The sequence below is a fragment of the Phoenix dactylifera genome, unplaced genomic scaffold, assembly GCF_009389715.1.
Source record: "Phoenix dactylifera cultivar Barhee BC4 unplaced genomic scaffold, palm_55x_up_171113_PBpolish2nd_filt_p 000270F, whole genome shotgun sequence".
Lineage (NCBI taxonomy): Eukaryota > Viridiplantae > Streptophyta > Magnoliopsida > Arecales > Arecaceae > Phoenix > Phoenix dactylifera.
This window is the reverse complement of record NW_024067758.1, coordinates 521,586-529,285: the sequence shown is the minus strand read 5'-3', so window position 1 is coordinate 529,285 and position 7,700 is coordinate 521,586. Positions and strand designations below refer to the sequence as shown.

Here is a 7,700-nt window from a genome sequence, read left to right as displayed (position 1 = left end):
AAATTGAATTCAAAATCCTAATTCAATTAGGATTGTAGGAATCCTACTCCAAGTAGGACTCCCAGTCCTACTCCAAGTAGGACTCCCAGTCCTAATCCAATTAGGACTCTAGGAATCCTACTCCAAGTAGGATTTGTGTTTAAGTCCAATTAATTAATTTCCATTGTTCCTTCTTCAACTGATTATCAATCGGATTGATTACTCGTGATTCATAATCACATTTCAACCATCGGATCGGTCAATACTTCTAGTGTGTGTGACCCCATAGGTTATATTCTGACTGGTAGTGAGATATATTGCGATCTCTATCACAACATCATTGAAAACTCCTTTCAATGGGTTGGAAGAGTTCCAACTCAACTCATTAGGATTTATCGATCATCATGATATTCCCTGTGAGTCTCACCATCCACCAGTGACACCTAGCAGCATGTAGTGGCTACCCAGCAGAATGAAATGATGAACCTCTAGGTGCAGTTATCGTATGATACAGTCCTACTATCGTGGATCCCTACAAGACGGAGGTCATAGACAACTCGTCAAACTCCATCGTCTGTCGTATGTGAAGATTTATTCAACTTAAGTTTGAGAGTGGAAAACTCTTTCTCCACTGTGTATACTGCCCCGGCCGAGGTCTTACGAACTCAGTCTTATAAATCACAAGGTCGATAGATTCCATATAGGTGCATACCCTACTCCTACAGTGAACCTACTGCAGCAATCTACACTGCATGGTTCCATATATCTAGAGGCCATATGTATGTGCAGTCAAACTACAATAACCTCACTGTGAGTAGCCGAAGCACCGCAGATCAAAGGACCAGTCACACTACTGCAACATCAAGCAAGTCACTGACGAGTGGATAAACATCTAAGTGACTTCTTGTATTGGTCACGCTCAGTACCCTTGTTCTCTAACAAGCACCTGCACTATTACTTCAGTATTCCTACACCGTGGACTCGAGTCTCGTCCATCCACAGGAAAAGTAATGTGTGCACTAATCTCATCGGATCGATCACCGTCCTCGTGATGATCCATCGATGAGGAGCAATTCAGAAATTAATCACAAATGACACATGCCTCAAATTCTCAACTCTTGAGAATATGCGTCATCATCTTATTAATTCCTTGGACGATTCATGGACACATAAGAACATGAATGAAAAGAATGCCCACCTTAATAAATTCATAATTAAGTCAAGTACAAATTTATGTTCCAGAATAAAATAATGCATTAGCCAAATTGGCTTCTAGGGCATACTTCTAACACTAGGACCATAAGTGCTCGTTTTATAGGATATCCTAAAGAGTCATTAGGATACAATTTTTACGTCTCAGAGGATCACAATGTGTTGGTGAGCCGTCATGCCATCTTCTTGAAAAATCAGTTTATCCTTGATAGAGGCAGTGGGAGGAGAATTGAGCTTGAAGAGAAAGTCTCTGAAAAGCAACGAGTCATGGATCCTATCGAACCTATTAATACAGAGCCAGTACACGATGTCCCTCAACCACCTCGCAGATCTAGTAGGGTCTCCCATCCTTCCGATAGATACTTAGGTATGCTACAAGAGGATACTAAGAAAATGTTCCTCATGGGAGATAGGGATCACATATAGGATTCCAAAACCTATGATGAGGCGATATCTGATATCGATTCCGAGAAATGGCTAGAAGCTATGAAGTCAGAGTTAGACTCCATGCATTCCAACCAAGTCTGGACTTTAGTGGATCCACCAGAAGGTATTGTACCTATTGGATGCAAATGGATCTGCAAAAAAAATATAGGTTCGGATGGAAATGTAGAGACCTATAAGGAAAGGCTGGTGGCAAAAGGGTATAGTCAGCACGAAGGCATTGACTATCCGAAAACCTTTTCACCTGTAGCCATGCTAAAATCCATCCGAACATTGCTTGCCATTGCAGCATTTCATGATTATGAAATCTGGCAGATGAATGTGAAAACTGCTTTCCTGAATGGATATCTTGATGAAGATATATATATATAGAACAGCCTTTGGGTTTCACTTCCAGTGATGGAGATCACAAGGTCTGCAAACTGCAAAAGTCCATCTATGGACTAAAGCAAGCATCTCGGAGTTGGAACACTCGTTTCGATGACGCAATCAAAATGTTTGATTTTATTAAAAATGAAGAGGAACCGTGTGTTTACAAAAAGGTTAGTGGGAGTGCTGTCATGTTTCTCGTACTGTACGTGGACGACATCCTCCTGATAGGGAATGATATTCCCATGCTAACCTCGGTCAAGGTCTGGTTGTCAAAAGAGTTCTCCATGAAAGACCTTGGGGAAGCATCCTATATTTTGGAAATAAAAGTCTATAGAGATAGATCCAAAAGGATGCTTGGCCTATCACAGAAAATGTATATGGAGGAAGTACTGAAAAGGTTCAGCATGGAAAACTCTAAAAGGGGTCTCTTACCCCTAAGGCATGGAATTCATCTCTCCAAGAAGATGTGCCCCAACACATCTGAAGAGATTCAATGCATGAGCAAGATCCCTTATGCATCGGCAATAGGGAGCCTCATGTATGCCATGCTATGTACACGACCTAATATAGCCCTTGCTGTGAGTGTCACAAGCAGATATCAGTCAAATCCAGGTGAAGAACACTGGACAGCTGTGAAGAATATTCTTAAGTACTTGAGAAGAACTAAAGATTTATTTTTGGTCTTTGGAGGATCATCAGAGTTAAAGGTAGAAGGGTACATAGATTCAGACTTCATGACTGATGTCGATGATAGAAAGTCAACATCTGGATATGTGTTCTTGTGCAATGGTGGTACGGTGAATTGGAAAAGTTCTAAACAACTGATCATTGCTGATTCTACTATGGAAGCTGAATACATCGCCGCCTCTGAAGCTGCTAAAGAAGGCTTCTGGTTCAAGAAATTCATTACGGAATTGGATGTAATGTCATCAGATGCCATAACACTCTACTGCGATAATAATGGCGTCATAGCTCTTGCTAAGGAGCCAAGGTCTCATCAGAAGTCCAAGCATATAGAGCGGCGCTTCCACCTCATACGCGACTATGTTGAGAAGAAGTATGTCGAGGTGCAGAGAGTAGACTCCGCGGACAACGTGGCAGACCCGTTCACTAAGCAGCTAAGTTAGCAAAAGACTGAAGCCCACCTTGAGAAGATGGGACTAAGATATATGACTGATTGGCTTTAGTGCAAGTGGGAGATTGTTAGATATATGCCCTAGAAGCCAATTTTGGCTGACACATTATTAATTCTGGGACATAATTTATACTTGACTTTATTATTATTGAATAAATGAAAGGCATCTTTTTCATTCATATTGTTATTGTGTCTATGAATCGTCCAAGAAATTAATAAGATGATGATGCATATTCTCAAGAGTTGAAAATTTGAGCCATGTATCATTGGTAATTAATTTCTAAATGCTCCTGATCGATGGATCATCACGAGGACGGTGATTGATCCGATGAGATCAGTGCACACATTACTTTCTCTATAGATGGACGAGACTCGAGTTCACGGTGTGGAGACACTGAAGTAATAGTGCAGGTGCTTGTTAGAGAACAAGGGTACTGAGCATGACCAAGACAAGAAATCACTTGGATGTCTATCCACTCGTCAGTGACTTGCTTGATGTTGCAGTAGTGTGACTGGTCCCTTGACCTACGGTGCTTCAGCCACTCACAGTAAGGTTATTGTAGTTTGACTACACACATGCATGGTCTCTAGCCATATGTGTTCATGCAGTGTAGATTGGCTGCAATAGGTTCACTGTAGAAGTAGGGTATGCACCTATAAGGAATCTATCGACCTTGATAGATAAGGAGAGATCCTATCACTACAAGAAAACTCATCTTTTCCGACGCTTTTTCTAATCTTTACCGACGCTTATAAGCATCGGCTAAAGTTCCCGCAACGCAAACAGAAGCGTCGCAAAAGCGTTGGCGATACTAGAGTGGCAAAAGTTTTTGCCGATGCTAAGAGAAAGCGTCGGCAAAAACAAGGCTTTTCCGACGCTAAGGAAAGCGTCGGCAAAAATGACATTCTGTGTTTTTGCCGACGCTTTAAAGCGTCGGTAAATATCATTTTTGCCGACGCTCTCATTTGCGTCGGGAAATCCTTGTTTTTGCCGACGCTTTATAGCGTCGGTAAATGTATTTTTGCCGACGCTTTTCTAGCGTCGGCGTAGGGGTGCCACAACTTTTATTTACCAACGCTTTAAAGCGTCGGGATTGCTATTTTTTAAAAAAAATAAAAATATGAATGTAAATTATAAAAACACAGCATTATATAAACCCCTGACAATTAGCCAATACCAAATGTAGTAATAATAAGCCTACATTCCTTAAATGCTGACGAGCCTTGGATGCGTTAGATCACGAAACTGGGTACGATGGAGGAGAACTATTCCATTAGACACAGAAGAAACAAGAGGTCGCCTGGTACCTGGCCCCTGTTATTCTTGAAGAGAGGTTGCTAAATAAAACTGCTAGAAGAGAGGTTGCATATAGGTTTTTCTGCTGGAAGAGAGGTTGCATATAGCATATAGCAATTTCGTTTCAGCTTCGAGTGCATTTCTCCAGCAACATAATATCTACCGCATCAATAGAAACACTACTCATGTGTATTCACCATTGATCATAGGTGTGAATCAAACATGCAGAAGTATATATAATCACAGTCGAAGAAAACAGATTAACTGTAAGGGAAAACACATCACCATAATAAGCCCACTCCAAATAAAATAGCAAATCATAGGCAACTCAAACTTGCTACATTAAGTGATAAGAAACTATTGCTGGTTTGATTACTGAATGTAATCAGAAATCCAATGATTTGCCAACAAATAAAGGCATGGACCTGATACAATAATTTACAACAAACTACAAGACCATCAATCCTAACCTTCAAATTATCTGAAAGATTTGGAGGCTGCAGCTGACTACTGAAATACCAAGAGAAAGCAAATAACATATACATAGCTGAAGCACAGAAGATGTATAATGGGGCAAGCCACTAAAAAAACAATAGCCAGTCATCTCTCTCATTGCGATTCTATGAACTGGATTATTCACAAGCAAAAGCCAAATCAAGCATTTATCTCTGAATTGCATTGGTGTAGGATTTTATAGAAATACTTGAGTAATTCCAGCCATCTTCGAACAGGATTGGCTTCGTATGGGGGTGATGGTCTCTTCGGCCCTTGATCAATATAAGAAGGGACCTGCGTTAATATGATGAAATGCAGATAAGGATTCATTTGCAGAAGTGGATGTCATTTGGTTAAAAACTGTACTCGTTGTCCAGAATGAGAACATACCATCATGCTTCATTGCTGTAGAAACAGGAATATGAGAGTCATCAGGAACAAAAATATTCTCAAGTTGTTCCTTGGCTTTTGAGGGCTCTTCCACATCCTTCAGACATAATAAATAAATAAATTCTGTATAAATTATAAGAAGTTCTACGTATTTTTTTATCTTGGATAACCAACTCAAGACATAAAAATTAACATAAAGATATAACGACTCAGAATTAGCAAAGAAAACAAATTGTGGAATACATTACAATCCTGCTACATCGGTGCGGCATACTCGCATACCTTATTTTCATCTAAAATAAGAACGGCAGGATCACATGACTTCAGATCACCTCCCGCTCTTACATGAGTAGGTTCTAAAGGCAAGGAAGCTGGTCTCCGAGATGCGGCAGCCACAGCTTCACCATCTGAAATGATGTTATTAGAACTGATATTACCTGTTTGAAGTGGATGGAATGCTTCAAAGGACCTTTCAATAGACAATCCAAGGCTTCCAAGTGTACTATGATCTTCAACACATAACTCTGGAGACAAATTTGCAGATGCATCTACAAATCCTTTATCAGGTGCGAAGGAGACTTTGCAAGTTTCATGTTCTAAACATCCAGCAGATAGATCATTTTTTTTTAGCTTAGAAATGTTTAATACATTTTTTGTTGACTTCAGCCTGACCCTTCGAGATCATCATAAAAATGATTATTTCTGCACTATCGCATGTCTCACGAGGACTATTAAGTTTGATGGATAAAAGATGCCTTCCCTAAGAAATTCCAGAAACAGTAGACCCAAGATTTAAGAAAACTTGATCTAAGGAAATAATTAGTAGGCATAACTAAAAGAGAATATACGTACAGGTCAAATATGCTTTAATAATTGTTGTTATTTCATTGACCATTCTAAACTTAAGGACCAGCTCAACACATTGCCCAGATACAACTCAGAACAACTGTGACATATTAGATATTGTTCTCTATGATACCCAAGGATAAAATATAATGTGGGAACAAACAAAGGTATTGTATTCTGCATATATACTAGCAATAATATCTGTCTTCCCCTTTCAACATTCCAGCATAACTCAAAATAACACTAATCTTCTATAATGTGTAGAAACTACCCATTGAGAGAGACAGAACCTTAATTTTTTTGTCATAAAAGGAATCGTCAAGCATGATAAAAAAAAAAAGTATCTAACTTAGGCTATAAACTACATGTGATCTGCTCGCATTTGCCTGGGATCAAACCTGAATCACATAGCAGTCTGCCAAACACCAAATTTGTTACCATATTCCAAAAATTTTTAAAATAACAAAACTGATTTTTGTAGAAAGGGACCATCACAGTGCGTTGCATAATTTGGTCATTAGAAAATCCTGCTAATTAGACAACAATTTCGCCACACAGTCATAGAAGTCACACTCTATGTGTAAAATTTTGTCATAAACCTAATATTTCAGGAAAATCCATAAAACGAATGGAATTAATCTTTTGGAAACAATAAAAGCATTTGCACTGCATTAACATGGTCCAGAACAAGATCACGTTAGTAATTCTTCTGAATCAGACCTCATTCATGATAAAGGCACAGAATATTGAAAGAAGGAAAGTGGCGGAGATCTTGCGGCCGCGGACAGAGTGGGAGAGATCGGCGACGAAGCCAAGGAAGTGGCGGCCGGCGGCAGAGGAGATGGAGGCGGTGGGGCCGCCACAGGCGGAGCACACCGACGACAGCGGCGGGCTGGCCTCGGCCGCGGTGGCGGAGGTGGAGCAGACGGCGGCGCATGAAAAGTCGGCGGAGGCGGCGGAGGAGGGGGAGGAGGGCTCGGCGTCGGTCATTTTTTATGGGAGGCAATGCGGGGTTCGGAGGGAGAGGATGAAGAAGAATCGAGGCGACGGGAGGGGGGAAGGGAGAAGAATCGGGGCGAAGAAGAAACGAGAGAGGGCGAGAGAGCGAGAGAGAGAGAGAGAGAGGAGGCGGGATGGGTGCGGGCGGAGGGAGAGGAAGAACCCGTTTCTTGCAACAGAAGAAGGCCGGAGGGGAGGGAGGAGGAGGCAGAGGAGGGCTTGATATGTCGATCGAGGATGGAGGAGGAGGGCAGACGCGGGTTTGGTTTTCAACGACGCTAATAAGCGTCGTTTTAGGCCAACTCTACCACAACGCTAACAAGCGTCGTTTATTGCCGACGCTTTTAAAATCCGTCGGCTATTTTTGGCGCTCTGCGGGACATTGCCGACGCTTGCAGCAAGCGTCGGCAAAAACATGTCGTTAAATCCTCTTTTCCCTGTAGTGTATGTGATTTATAAGACTGAGTTCGTAAGACCTCGGCCGGGGCAGTATGCACAGTGGAAAAAGAGTTTTCCACTCTTAAACTTAAG

General features: G+C 41.2%; 1 long non-coding RNA gene across 2 annotated transcripts; it reads right to left on the bottom strand.

Annotated features, from left to right (window-relative positions):
* Positions 1-4,759: 4,759 nt before the first annotated feature.
* Positions 4,760-7,300, bottom strand: LOC120105374. 2 transcript variants are annotated; one of them, XR_005507741.1, is made up of 4 exons: positions 6,891-7,300; positions 5,607-5,731; positions 5,325-5,421; positions 4,760-5,228 (listed from the first exon to the last, which is right to left on the bottom strand). It is a non-coding gene; the product is annotated as an uncharacterized LOC120105374 (long non-coding RNA). The 2 variants fall into 2 exon arrangements; XR_005507740.1 differs by lacking the exon at positions 6,891-7,300 and having other exon boundaries at positions 5,607-6,539.
* Positions 7,301-7,700: the final 400 nt, after the last annotated feature.